General features: G+C 46.0%; 1 protein-coding gene across 2 annotated transcripts in view; it reads left to right on the top strand.

Moving 5' to 3' along the window:
• DGKQ (diacylglycerol kinase theta) overlaps positions 1 to 14,867 on the top strand; it is a 1,093,519-nt gene that overhangs the window by 51,365 nt on the left and 1,027,287 nt on the right. Inside the window, exon 1 of one of the 2 annotated variants that reach the window (XM_085636613.1) lies at positions 2,646 to 2,759. The exons of the other annotated variant lie outside the window; for it this stretch is intronic. The gene's annotated coding sequence lies outside the window, so the exon portion shown is untranslated. Of the gene's footprint in view, positions 1 to 2,645; positions 2,760 to 14,867 lie in introns of those variants that run through there. 2 annotated transcript variants of the gene reach the window in all.

The following is a 14,867-nucleotide window of genomic DNA, read 5'->3' as shown; positions in this document are numbered from 1 at the left end:
GGCTGAGACCCACTCCCTAATGAGTGAGTGACCACAAGGTAAAACCGCTCCTCTGCATGAGACCCACCTGTCTCTCCAACAGAGGGGCGCTAACGTTTCCAAAATAAGTTGCTCAGGGAAACACCCCAAACATTCCGGTTCGTCGAGCCTCTTGGTCTCAGAACTCTGTTCTGGGAGGAGTCGTAGCAGGAACTAGTGACAACACGCCTACCTCGGTCGCGTGGATGACTCCGGGGGTGGGTACAGTCTGAGCTTCCTGAATACTTCTGCCACCGAGCTCCCTCCTCCAAAATAGCGTGCGTTCTCGGGCGCGTCTTCTCCAAGAGAATTATCGGCTCCGAAGGAGTCGACCTTTCCCCTCTTTACGTCCACGACGGGCGTTATGTGAGTCACGTGGTTCGTCTCGCGCAACGCCCGCCGGGAATTGTAGTCTTTTGCACGGACGCGGTCCGCCTACCGCGTATCCAGTACACGGACGGCGGCGCGCTGCTTTTCTGATCCTGACAATAACTAGCATCAGAAAACTACAGGCCCATCTCACCTTCTGGACGGCCCTGAAAAATTTACTATTCCTTCTGCTGGTTCATCAAGCACTCGGTGCTGCACTAACCACTTCAGAATTCCTAGTAAGCTGTACAAATGGGCGGTCATTCCCTGAGTTACTCTCTCTTACTCCCTGGAATCAGTAAAGTAATCTTGCCAACCTGACTGGGGTGCACATGGAATATCAATCAGGAGCAGGTTACGCATGGTATGCGTGGAAAGCATAATGTATATTTTTTTTTACATTTTACTGCAGTGCTACTGCATCGAGTAGTGAATGGTGTGCTTTACATTAAACCACAGTTTATATAAAACATTTTCGAGCAAGTAACATCAGTAGAGTATCAGAAGGTCTAAGCAGAGTATATCAAGTGGTCAAAGTTTACTCAAATTGACAACGAGAAAAGGGTGATTTTATTAATGTCCTAAAAAATAGAACACTAGGTTGAGTTTCTATATTGACGGGGGATATTGTTCACAATCCTAGTTAGAACGTATATGAAGGACTGGCTTATTGACCTAGTTAGTTGGATGGATAAGTATGCTGCAACACAGTTGAACGTCATCTCTATCCATCATGCATTAATTCACGTTTTTGCTCATATGACAGTCCCAGCCACACACCTAACTAATCACTCATGTGCCCTTACCACTTTAACTCCTACTTTGCCACATTAGCATGCTTACACTGTGTCAAAGCCACAGTCATCTGATCAAAACTTTGGTCTTGCCTTCACACAGCACAAATATGACACCCATGCATCTCTCTGCCCACAAATATAGATTTCAGGTTGTAGTCGCTCCAGCGCAAAGCAACAATGCAGTATTGGCTATATGAATGGCTTTTGTGTACTACACAAATCCTAGGCGCATACCAGACTACAATTAAATGTGTTCAGTATTGTTTGGGGTCAGCTAGACTCCAGATTATATGATAAAATTGTTCAACTTCTGTTGACAATTGAAATTAGTTAGCAGCTCTCACATGTGTTATTTTCTACTAGTTATATGAGTTTGTGTCATTCTGTGGTTTAAAGTATTTCTGGTGAGTATTTTTATAGCTGCTGGATTTTGCATTCCATTAAGAGGATGAATGTGGCCTTTGGGACCTTTTTGGGTAGAGTATTTCAAGTGTGCATTTTAGTCGGTGCAGTGGATGCACTGAAGGTATAAATGAATGCTGAGCAGGTGCCATGTTTTTTTCTCTGCTCCATATTTATTTTAGTTTTACTGAAACTAACTCCGAAAGTAAGTGTCAGTGGCAGCTGGCAACTACTGCGAGGGGGCGGGGGCATGAAATAAATAAAAAATTACTTACTGTGCAGCAGACGTCCTCCTTGCTCCAGTCCTCTTTTTCTCTGTGATGCCAGGTCCCCAGCCAACTCCCTTAATCGATCCTGACGCTTCAATCTTGCTGTTAACCAGCATGAGAGAAGCGCCAGGATTGGAGGGAGCGGCCTCTGTCGGTGCACTCAAGGGCACTGGAGGCCTGCATAAGACAGCTAGGTCGAGAGGTTTAAAGTGCGCATGTCTGGCTGGCCATCGCAAAACGGCCAGCCAAAGGGACATGCGCACTTTAAACAGTGCACAGGTAGCCCTCTGCCCACCCCTCCCTGCTGTCATTCAGCAGGCCCCTGAGCCTCTCTCTCATTATAATTAATTGGTGCGCAAGTTACAGCAGCGCAGTGTGCACGAGCGGGCCCCGGCCGGGCCTCTGCCCTGCTCTGACCCTCTTCATTCAGGAATAGGTGTGCAGGCGCGGGCCCAGTGAGGCTCTGCTGCTGCTTTTTACAATTTATTAAATAAATGGTGTGGGCAGGTGCACGCGGCGCGCAGTTGTCTCCATGACGCGTCTACGCAGTGCGCGGTCTCGGGGCTGGTGACCAATGAATGAACTGCCTTTCTGGCCCCTGATTGACGTTATTGTGCACATTGCGGGGCGCGCATTTCTAAAAGTGCGGCGTGCGCTTGAGACTTGGGTGTGGCACATCCGATCCCAGGACCCAGCCACGGACGCTACTACGCTGAGAAGGACCATCCCGTCCCGACCATAATAATAATTTTTAAAATTACTAGCCCCTGGCCTACCTGGCTAGCCTTGCCCTGCTGCCTTCTCTGCTGCTGTGCCCAGCCCGCTCGCGCCTACCTCTGAAGAGTGAAGCTGCAGCCTGCAGGCCAGGGCCAGGCTCGCCCAGCCCCAGTCCTCAGGTCAGGAGGTGAGTCTGCGTCCAAGGCTGCGAGCCTAGGCAGGAGTGGTCCATGGGTGGTGGAGTCTCAGTGGGTGGCGGGTGGGGATTCGGATACGACGTGAATTTGGAATGAGGGAAGCCATCATGGTGGGGCCCGGCTGGGAATACAAGGATAACACAGTGTATCAGTCAGATACAGTTCAAAGGTAAAACGGTGCGATGGGTGGGGAGTGCAGTGAGTAGGAGATTAGATGATGGGGGGGGCGGGTCTGCAGGTGAACTGAGTGTAGAGGGCGAAACCTCAGTGAGGGTGTTGTCGAGTGGGGGAGTGGCATAATATGCGTAGCTAGATGCGGGGCAGGGAGTGCTCAGGGTAGTGGGCCGGTTGGATAAGAAATGCAGTATGGATGAATGTAAACATCATAGGGCTGGTGTTATTATAGGCTGATGTTCCCGCCAGAACACGGGGACCCACTCACTCCTCTCGCATGATAGCGCATGGCATGTCTTTTCTCTTTTTTGATACCACAGCTTCCGGGGTCCTGGCGCATCTGGGCAGGGGGGGGGGGCGCACTAGTGGGGTTACACAGAAGGCTGGGGAATGAGCTCATGGTATAGAATTGCTGGCAGCAGCAGAGACTTGTCAGCGGCCTTCCAATTGTTTGTGCCCTCGAGGTGCAGCTGGGGGTTGAGGGCCGGTGGTATTGAGTGTGGGGATGCAGAGGTGAAACCGGGTAATAAATAGTTTGTTGCATAAGGAAGAGAGATTAGAAAGGAGACTGGTGCGATACGAAGCAACGGTGAAGAGTAAGAGAAGAAAGTGGGAGACACAACAGAAAAAGAGAAGGAAACATTGAGATATAAGTAAGTGGGTGGGGAAAAGACAGACCAGTGAGAGAAATCCAAAGAAAGGAAATATGGAAGGAGAGACATGGAGACTGACAGAGAATAATATTGAGAGGAGTGTGGTGAGGTCAGTGATGGGTGAACAAGTAGAAGGAAAGGAGAAAGAGAGAAAGGAGTGATGAAGATAGAGGAAAGAAAGGGGGAGAGGCAAATGCAAGCCACTTTATTTAAAAACGCTGCAATAGCTTTGGAAGAATGTTTATTTTAAACGCTGCAAGACATTTATGTAAAAAAAAAAAGTGGCAAGATATTGGAGAGACAGTCGATCAAGCACGCAGCATTAACTTAGACACTGGCATCTCTTATATTGCCATTGGATTTAATTTGATTGTGAGGGACTTGAAATGGAGGGGGTAGAAAAGGAATGGGTGAAGTCATCGTTTCTTAACTGAAAACATTCAACTTTGCTCCTAGAACACACAAACGTTTAAAATTAAAGGCTGCACATTGTCCACAATGTCCACAGAAGTAGCACATACTCTACCTCTCCCTCCCTCTATCTCCTTCTCCCTCCCTCTATCTCCCTCCCTCTCACTTTCCCTCCCTCTCCCGCTCTGTCCCTCCCTCTCTCTCCCTCTCCCTCCCTCTACCGCTCTATCCCTCCCTCTACCTCTCTCCCCCTCTACCTCCCTCTCCCTTCCTCCCTCTACCTCTCTGTCCCTCCCTCTACCGCCGTCTCCCTTCCTCTACCTCCCTCCCTCTACCTTCCTTTCCTCACCCTCTACCTTCCTCTCCCTCCCTCTACCTCCCTCTCCCTTTCCCTCCTCCACCTCCCTCTCCATTTCCCTCCCTCTACCTCTCTGTCCCTCCCGCTACTGCCCTTTACCTCCCTCCCCTCCCCCTCTACCTTCCTCTCCCTCCCTCACCTCCCTCTCCTTCTACCTCCCTCTCTGTCCCTCCCTCTAGCTCCCTCTCTCTACCTCCCTCTACCTCCATCTACCTCTCTGTCTCTCCCTCTACCTCCCTCCTTCTACCTCCCTCTCCCTCGACCTTCTTCTACCTCTGTCCCTCCCTCTCCGTCCCTCCCTCTCTGTCCCTCCCTCCCTCTGTCCCTCCCTCTCCCTCTCTACCTCCCTGTGCCTCCCTCTCCCGCTCTACCTCCCTCTACCTCCCTGTCCCTCCCTCTCCATCTACCCCCTCTCACTCCACCTCCCTCTCTCTCTACCTCCCTTACCTCCCTCTCCCTCCCTCTACCCCCCTCTCCCTCCCTCCACCTCCCTCCCTCTACCTTCCTTTCTCTCTCTACCTCTCTGTCTCTATCGGTTTATCTCTGTCCCTATCTGCCTGTATCTGTCCCTATCTGTCTCTGTCTGTATCTGTCTCCAGGCCCAATTGTCCAGATTCTGAATGTGCTTACATCCAGGCGCGCAACGCCCATTGAGCTCAAAGGGCTACAGCCCAAGCCCTCCCCCCCACTTACTCCATTGTGTGTGGCAGCCCGGGCTGAGACAGCTTCCCGGGCACGCACACAGCCGCACCTGAGTACTTCATAGGTCTTCCATTTGCTTGTTATTGAAGCTTTATTGTTTTTTTCACCCCTTCTTACAGCCCCTGCATCTCTACTCTGCCTAGAAATGTAAAGGCAAGGTCCGTGAGCCGCCAATGAAGGCCTGCCGGGCTGCTGGCGGCCCGCGGGCCGTACTATGAGTACCACCGATGTAATTACTTTACACAACTTTAAAATACTTTGTAAGTGCTTTGAACTTGTATTTGCTATTTTGTCAGCTAGAAATTACGGCAAACCTAACCACACAACACAGTATGGTTTACTCCCATCCAAGATGAACAACAGCAGAGGAGTACCCGATGTCTCTGACCTTTCCCTCCCCACAAAGACCTTCTTGGATTCTCACAAGCAGGAGCGCATGCTCTCCCGCCCCCGCTCGCAGGCCCAGCACTTTCACTTTCCATATTATTATTTGGATTGATACTATTTATCTGACATGGGGTTTGACTTCCTTTCGCCTTGCACCAGAGAATCTGGCAAACCAAGCAGACAGAACCAGCAGCAAACCCGTCTACACTGCACCTGCTGCACCCTCTGCTTGAGTAGCTCCCCTCCCCGGATTGTGACACTGCCTGGGCCCAGCACACGCCAGAGGTGCAACTGTAGTGCAGGAAGGCCACACACTCGTAATCGGTGAAACTGCGTCATCAGAGGAAAGCTGTGTGAGGCTGTTCATGTTTTAAAGCGGAAAGCATGGACGTCAATGCTAAAAAATGCCAGGGATAGTGAAAGTGACATCAGACGCCCTTTGACAGTGTGGTATCACAGTGTTGACCTGCATTCCTAGACACTGTGGCTGACCCTTAACAGCCCCTATTTGCTGCTGTTAAGCGCAGTTAGGCTGTCTGTGGCAACAGTACCCTGCGGCCAGCCTATATGGCGTTTGCCTCGTCACTCTCCCCATTGGCTATGTCACAGTAAGTGTTACTGTCAAGAGGTGAAAGGCGTCCAATGTGCAGCACAGGGCACCCATCTCAATGCGCACAAGAACGCACGGAGAGCACTAAGCGCAGAATCCACAGGATGCAAGATTTATCTTATGCACAGCACCGACTTCTCATTATGTGATGCACCTCTGCATACCTTTGTAAACTGGATTCAGAGGCTCAGTTTTTTCTGGTTCCAGGCAGTACCCCCGGGCCTATTCCTTACATTTGAAATTTACGTTTACTACTGTAGTGCGAGAAGGCATTTTATGAAAAAGAATGAATATAAAGTAGGGTTGCCAAAAGAAAAATACAACAATGTGTTTAAAGACACTGAAAGACCTCGTCTTGACACTAAATAGGGTTATAAATAAAAATGTATGAATTCATTTGTAATGTGACTTTTCTGTCTTTGTTCCCTTTAATTAACAGCCATGAATCGTTCAGGCAGCCCTAAAACACAATTAAAAGGGTTTTCTATTTAGATTTGCTGTTCGAAGTATGCACAGATAAGTGCTGAAAATACGGCTTTCGGTGACTGCTTATTTTTGTCCTGTATGGGGCATTAAAATGAGCTGGCAACCCTAATTATAAGACTGGAAGTTTGTTGCAGGATCAGCACATTATTTCCTACACCCTCGATCCCTATTAATGCCAGAATAACAATAGTTTAACTTTTTTTCTGCTGTACCAGCCTTCAAATTCTGCAATTAATTTCATCAGGCTACTGCAAGTACTGTTCCTACTCATAGTCTGATTTTCTAAATGTATCTGCCCTTTGAATCACATGAGGAAGCTGTAAGTAATATGGTATTCTGCCAGTATATCATACTTTACATATTGTTCGCTTATATATAGGCTACCTCAATATTCTGAACGTACGTTTATAGAGGCAAGAAGAAATGTATTCAGTTTAACATGACATATATGCACCCCCATGACACTTTCTTTTGCACAGACAAAAGGGGCATCATTTGAGTAAACAGCTTTGTTTAGTTTGCTGCTGAGCTTGTTATTGTTTTGCCGGTCACTTAAATATTTGTGCCTTTATGCACAAACTAAAGGGACATACTTTGTCGACTTGTTTAATGTTCATGCTGCTAAACTTGTTTTCGTTCTTACCACTCGCGTTGAAATATTTGCACCTTTATGCACAAATAAAAGGGGCATTGTTTGACTGGACGGGTTTGTTTATGTTGCTAAATTGTTATTACTTTACCAGGCACTTTGAAATATTTATGCCTTTGTGCACAAACAAAAGGGGAATTAGTCTGACTAAATAGGTTTGATTTATGTATGCTAGTGCTTGCTGTACTTGTTTTACCAGTCAGTTTAAAATATTTGCACCTTCATGCACAAACCAAGAGGCATTGGTAGACTAAAGTGGTTTGATTTTGTATGCTGCTGCCTGCTGCACTTGTTACTCTTTTGCTAGACACTTTGCAATATTTGTGCCTTCAAAAAGAGAATTGTTAATTTAAACTGGTTTGATAATTGTATGGTGCTGTAGTTGTTGTTTACCAGTTGCTTTGAAATATATGTGACTTTATGCACACACCAAACGGGGAGTTGACTAACCTGGCTTCATTTTTGCATACTGCTGGATTTGTTTTTACCATGCACTTTGAAAGTATTTTCACCTTGATGCAAGAAGAAAGTAGATTGTTTTACAAAACATGCTTGATTTTTGTATATTGCTGGACTGGTGATTGCTTTATTATGCACTTTGAAAGTATTTGCACTTTTCCTGTTGCTTTACCAACTATAGCTTGTATAGATTGTCATTCGGTACTTGCTGATATGGTTTTGTTTTTATTCTACATGAAAAGGTATTTATGGTGTTGCTTGCACTTGTCTGTAATATGTGTGCCTTAAATCTTGTATTTAGCATTGTTTATACTACAGAAATGATCAATTAAAACAGACAAAACATCTGCATCAATGCTCTGAAGCATCCAAACAGTTTTCTTCCTCAGCCTTGTCTGCCTGCCTGTTTTGCAATGCTTACTAATAAAGACATTATGATTGAAATTGAAATTGCTTCCTCAGTTCACATTATTATCATGCACAACCCTTGACAGTCGCTAGTGTGTGGCATGCAGATAATTCACCAGTCTATTTCTCTTGACTTTCGCAGGATACTGAGTTATAGCTTGTGTACTTCTCATGTATATTGTCAGTCGAGTTTTTATGGAATTGCAGGTTTGGGTTTGTGTTTCAAAGTTTCAATGTATTGTCCATTAATGTCAATTCTATTTCAGACCCTTCATAGTTATTCTTCAGCCAGAGGCAGTTCCTGAGACAATAGGATCGCTCCTTGCCATTGTTCTGACTGCTGCCTCAGTTAAATAATCTGCTTTTGACAGTATTGTTACAAATGTCATAGCTTGTATGTTAAGAGTGTTTCCCATTTTCTCATTAGAACATAGAGAAGGACAATATAGAGGCACTTCATTTAAATGTTGGAGGTTTCAAATCAAAATATACTAGATTTCTGGGTGGTTGGGCAAAGTGGTAGGTGGGGGACGGGCCGCCGGGGGGGGGGGGGGAGGGCCCTCCATGTGCTTTGCAGGGGGGCCCCCTCAAGTTTCGTTACGCCACTGCATACAGCAGATTAAAAGCTCAAATTCATATTCACAATAAAAAGATTTCAGTAACATAAGTCATAAGTGCTAAATATTTCAAACCACGTACAGCAAGTTTCAGATGGAGCCCTCGGGGTACTCTTCATGGGTTGCACATCGTTTTGCGAGCCCGTATAGAGATATGATGAAGCCAGACCTCTGGTGACAAGCTCACTGGCTGAGCCCATCGCGCTCAGAAGGCCTATGCTTAGCCCTCTCTATTATGCTGCGGTGCACTTGGCAACCTACCAGCGCCCTTTTTTTAGGTGACACTGACGTCATTCATCATACCTGTTCTTTAATCAGTGCAAGGCTGTGGCAGCGCCAGCAGAAGCAGTAATTGTTGCCAGACGGTTGGTACAGCTGTGGAACTGGGAAAGGATGCAGCGTTGAATCTGCTTATGCAAATGTTTTTAGAAGAGGACTGTGGGAATGCGCGTAATTGGCTCTGATCAATAAAGGCAGCCACATGAAACCATGTCCTCTGCTTTCAAGTATAACTCGCAGGGTTTTTAAAGCAATAGACGATGGGGGTGATCTTGAAGACTAGAACCCAAAAAGTCAGTGACACTTAAAAAAAGAACCCGTCCCTCGGTGGAAGTGGACAATGGGAGACTAGACTGAGAATCCCATAAAGCATTAGTCTGTAGCTGCCATTGATCAATGCAGTCTGTGGTCAGTGGAATGGCACATTCAGTTGCATACTTGATGCTGAAACATGCAGTTATCTTCAGGCCACGAGTTCAAATCTAGACAAGGTCATCTCGGCTTTCCAACCTTCGAATCTCAGTAAATAAATTAGTATCGCTATATTGGGTACTCTGTTTTGTACAGTCCTTAGAAATGGTAAAAGTGAGATATAAAACGCTACTTAAAACAAGATCCTAATATAGTAATTAGACAGTGTAATCTTTTATTCTGTCACCTGCCCCAGTATCACATAAATTAAATACAAGACCTTAGTGATACTGCCAGGGGACGAGATGTTTTAAAAGATTTGAGTCCCCAGTGAGCAGGAAGGGCAGTATTTATGTACGTTTAGAAGGAAGTTCACCAGATTACTACTTTGAACGTCAACCCTTTTCCTATCAAAAAGACTCGAGAAGCTGCTTTATGATCTGGGTCGAATTCCAGTACATTCCAAGGAAGAACATCCAGGATGTCATCGTTCTGAAGACTGTGATTTAAGCAGGTACATTGAGGATTAGCAACCATGTGAAACTTCTATGTTTATTATTGTTAACAGCGTGAAATACAAACATTCAAAATGATAATCTTAGGTTCGACAGACATCCTTAAAATACAGAAATGCAGCCCATGACGTGTTTGTGGACATCAGTTCTGTAGCATTGTACTGATTTCTTATTCAAAATAAGTCTTAATTGAGTGTACAGCTTGCTTATCTGTAGTCTAAGGTGACAGTTGGACACGCTGTAGCATGACCTCTTCGTTTCATATGAAGCCATTGGTGACCTGCGCGTATTTCTTTTTATTTCAATATTTTCGAATGAAAATTACACCGAAGCTGAGTTTCATCATTGGGCTTCTTTTTTCAGTTCTTGGGCCTTCGTTTGCAGCTGTGCTGTCCCGGTATTCCTTGAAGAATGTCCATTTTTGTTTTTTGTTAAGAGATTTTCTGGCTAATGTAATGTTGTGCAGTATGCAATATTCTTTTTAAAATAGGAAAATTTGTTCACTCCATGTGAGTGCATGAGTTTTCTAGCTCTCTCTGTTGTGTTCTTGTTCATGCCACCAAATATCTCCCCCATACTTTGAGTTGTTCTCTCCCTCGTATCCTACTCTGTCTCACGTGTGCTTCGCCTTCGTCAAACCCGCTCCCCTCCTCAGTGCCCCATGCTCTCTCCACATTAGCTGTTTCCTTCTTGTCCTCACTGGCTTCATTTTACCCCCTCCTCCACACTGTTACTTAGCCCCCCACCACCACTCTTCTATTGCTCCCTCAATCCTTGCTGGCATTTACATTTTTTTAAAGTTGCATTTTTTTGGAGTATCCTGCAGCTGCCATTTGCTGCCGGGTTCTCTATTACAATAGAAAGCGGCTTTGAGCACTTAAAATTTCATATATTTTTTATTTAAAGGTCTAAGTGCCATCCGCCATCTTTGATTGTTTCATTTTTTTTTAAATGACGCCTGTGGCATTCCTTAGGCGCATACATGCATAAGTGACTCGTGCACAAGCATACAGAATGATGCGTCTAGCTGACAATGGCTCTGTCCGTGCACTCCAGAATAAAGCTTTGTCATAGCAACTAGGTTTACAAGGTGAGACCTGTTGGCTTTGCCAAAGCTTGTTGCATTAGGACTCACAGCGTTAGTCTGTGTTCTTCTGTCAATACTGAGAATGATTTATCTTGGCTGCTTCTTAGTAGGGATGATGACGTGCTGATTTCAAGGGTAGAGCAAAAGAAAATTCACTCACAAAATCCTAAACATATTTAAGCCTTTTGTGCTCAATCTCTTCAAACGTTGACCCTGGCTTTTCCTCACTGAGCTTTATTGTTCAGTGTTTATGCAAACAACAAAAACAAATATGTTTTGTTATAATGCTTGAATGGCGTGTTTCGCCCGCTTCTAACGAGTGAAAGTGCCACCGTCTTTCCCAGGGGCTGAGAGAAGCGGTGCAGTTGGGTAGCAGGCACCTGAGCTCGCTAGGTATCTCTTACAGACGGAAGATCCCTGCATGGGAGCTAAGAGGCGGGAAATGCAGGGCGGGGAACATCAGTGCATATAGCCTGTTCTCCCCCACCTCCCCCCCAGGCTAAATATTGATTTCATTGTCAGAAGTGTTTAGTTTCAAGTTAGAGGGACACTCCCTCCTCTATTTCATTGGAATGAGATAAATCTATTTACTGAATGCAAGCCTCCAAAAAGGAAAACGTCTGTTTGCTGTCTTTCGAAGGTGAATGGGACCTGGCTATAAACCTAGCTTGCACAAGGGCCTTCATGTCTGTGAAGCTGAAAATTGTGGCTCCATGTTTCTAGAGCAGAATAACACACAGCTGTTATCTTTTCTATGTGTATCTTTACTAGTAGCACCTGCTTACTAGATTCATTTCTAAATATGGACTGTTATTTTCCAAATAGGTTCTGAACACCAGTTTTTCCACATTCTCATATTTTGCATGAAACCTATTTTGTGCATCCAATCTTTTGCCTTCTCATACTTTGTCTTTTTTGGATTTGCACTTCTCCTTCATTTATGGATGGTATCCCATAATAAAGGGCTGAGGTAATGTTGCATGGAGTTGCAAGGGAAGCCTTCTTCTTTTTTCTGCTTCTTAATGCTCTCTCTAAATTGAGGTACATTTTATTGAGCAGATGGGCTCCTCCAGGTCTTCCCCTCTGTCCATGTGGCCTGGGGTCTCCATAGTTTATCTTGAGTTTACTCTTAATTTACGTATATATGGCCAGTGATCGATCTGTTGGCGAACTATGGTGTGTATATCTTCAGCAGAAAACTGTAGATACTAAAGTGTATGTTCAGGTTTCATGAGAGACCGGAGTGGTGCATTTCAAAGACCAGTACTTGACTGATAGCAGATCCTACAAATAATCCCACAGATAGATTCCTCACTCCAGGAATGGCCTCCTTGCCCATGTATTTTGGCAAATGAGGATATTGCACTACTTTACTTGAGTCTTCTCAGAATTACCTATAATCATTGCATGTAAAAATTGAATTAGAGTCAGCTGATTAATGAGTTACGCGACACCGAACCAGCATACCTCAACAACCGTATCAGATTTTTGAAACCGTCCTGACACCTGCACTCCGCCGTGGTCCAGTGTTGCCTAACACTTTGAATGTGAGCGTGAAAAGTTTGAAGAGATCTCACTTGTGGATGTGGAGCCAGTGAATCTCTTTGTGATGCAGGGTGATCTGCGTGGAGAGTGTGTCTGGCACATACGTTTTGTATGGTTTGGAGTAATCTAGTTAATTGAGTGAGAGAATCCTTGAGTATTTGGGTGAGTGTGAGGCACATGGGGTCGAGTCCTTTGGTTAAGAAAAAGTGACAGCATGTATTTGTCGTTGCTGTAATCCGTGCTTGTGGCTGGTAATATCAGGGAAATCAACAGGAACACATGCCCATAACATGGGTATCAGCCGGTATGTCAGAAGGGACGACCCCCAGAAAACGTGAACATTTTTTTCCTCTGGGATCACACATCCAAGGGGAAAAAATGAATTTACATAAAACAATAAATGGCCACCAGGGATGTTAGCCCATGTCTTGGGAGTGACAAACCCTCCCCTCCCCCCAGTCTCACCTCCATTTTGTTTTTCCCTGGGGGCAGTGTGATCACGCCTCCCTTGTGTGCGAATGCACGCTGAGGAGGAAACATTCATTAAACAAAATATTTATGGCGGGGGGGGGTTTGACCCTTGTCCCGGCGTCTAACACTGCCTCCACCCTCTCTTAAAAAAGAAAAGAAAATCCCTGGTGTTTAGAGGTTCCAGCTCGTTAATCATGAAGTGCTCACAATCCAAAAGCAGGACATATTTGGAGAAAAGCATAGCTGGAATGGGGTGACTCTTCCCTTGCTAGCAGTGCCTCCCTCAGAACTGGGAGGCCGGCTAGGACTGAAACTCCCCACCCAACGCAGTGGAGAGAACGCAATTTCTTAATCTTCTGTTTTTTTCTCCTGCCCTGGTGGGGATCTGTGTAGTGTGCCACTGCCAACGTGACCAATGGTTGGGAGGAGTGATGGGGACTAAAACGGAGAAGATTTCGCTACGGCCTGACCATGAGGATTTTAAAAAGGAAACCTCCAGTGCAATCACTCGCGCTTCCTTTTAAATCATCCCCAGCTGTTGGCTGATGGCCTCACTGGGGAGTCGGTGGCCGACACCCTCAGGTGGCCTCACTGGGGAGTCAGTGGCCGACACCCTCAGGTGATCTCACTGGGGAGTCAGTGGCCGACACCCTCAGGTGGCCTCACTGGGGAGTCAGTGGCCGACACCCTCAGGTGGCCTCACTGGGGAGTCAGTGGCCGACACCCTCAGGTGGCCTCACTGGGGAGGCAGTGGCCGACACCCTCAGGTGGCCTCACTGGGGAGTCGGTGGCCGACACCCTCAGGTGGCCTCACTGGGGAGTCAGTGGCCGACACCCTCAGGTGATCTCACTGGGGAGTCAGTGGCCGACTCGCTCAGGCAGTGAGTTAAGAAATTGATCTGTTTTTCCTGTAAAGTTAAGGACATGAATATAGGGCCTTATAGGGACCCATTTTCAAAGTCTTTCCATAATTATTGTCGCGTATGAGACCCTGCATGACCTGCTCCATTTAAAATCCTCCAAGCCTGACTCGGGAAATCTCAGAAGGGTGCGAGTTGGAAGAAACCACTCCAGATGAGTAGGAACCTGCGTACATTTGTGTGGTGCATCGCGTACCACACAAAGTTTGAGAATATCCACTGATCCATTTAGTAGCGGGTATTTGGGTGGGTCTAGTTATAGCTACTAGGAGTCCTTGCAAAAAAGTAGCCCTCCGACTCTCAGACGTACACCAGCATTTCTGCAGAGCAGGTAGGACACAGTCTGATTAATGCTTCGTGCTTGTGGCCTACCTCTTCCATGCCAGTTACTGGGACACTGTGAATACTGTGCATAGCCACTATGAATATGAAACCGATGGAGTTTCCAGAAGAAGGAGCAAAGAATGAACATTTTCTGATCATATGCGATGCAAAGTCACAAAGGGGCAGTAAATGGCAGAAGGATGCTGGTGAGGCGCTGTTAATTATTCCAGGGGACAGGTGCTGAACGATATGAAATATCCTTTTCACAAATATGTGTTGTATGCTTTATTTGGTTTGTTTTATATAGCACGAACTCGATCGAAGATATCAGAGCGCTTCACATAAACACCAGTTGCGTTACAGACGGACACATTCATTTTTGCTAGGCAAGGGGAGATTAAGTTATTTTTTACCCAGAATCACAGAATGCTGAGCGTCGTTGCCGGGACTCGAACCCGGTTCCCCAACTTCCAGGTCGCTTGCTCTAACCATTAGGCTACATCCTCTCCTTAAATGCTGATGGCACTTTACAGTTCTGTGGCTCATCAAGCTACGATATCTGCTTGATCGAAACATGCCAAAAAGGAAAGTGCATGGTTCTGGCAGATTCATTCAGTCTCCAGGTGAGAGAC

Source organism: Triturus cristatus, chromosome 2_1 (assembly GCF_964204655.1).
Source record: "Triturus cristatus chromosome 2_1, aTriCri1.1, whole genome shotgun sequence".
Classification (NCBI taxonomy): domain Eukaryota; kingdom Metazoa; phylum Chordata; class Amphibia; order Caudata; family Salamandridae; genus Triturus; species Triturus cristatus.
The sequence above is the reverse complement of the archived record's forward strand: the minus strand, read 5'-3'. Positions and strand labels throughout refer to the sequence as shown.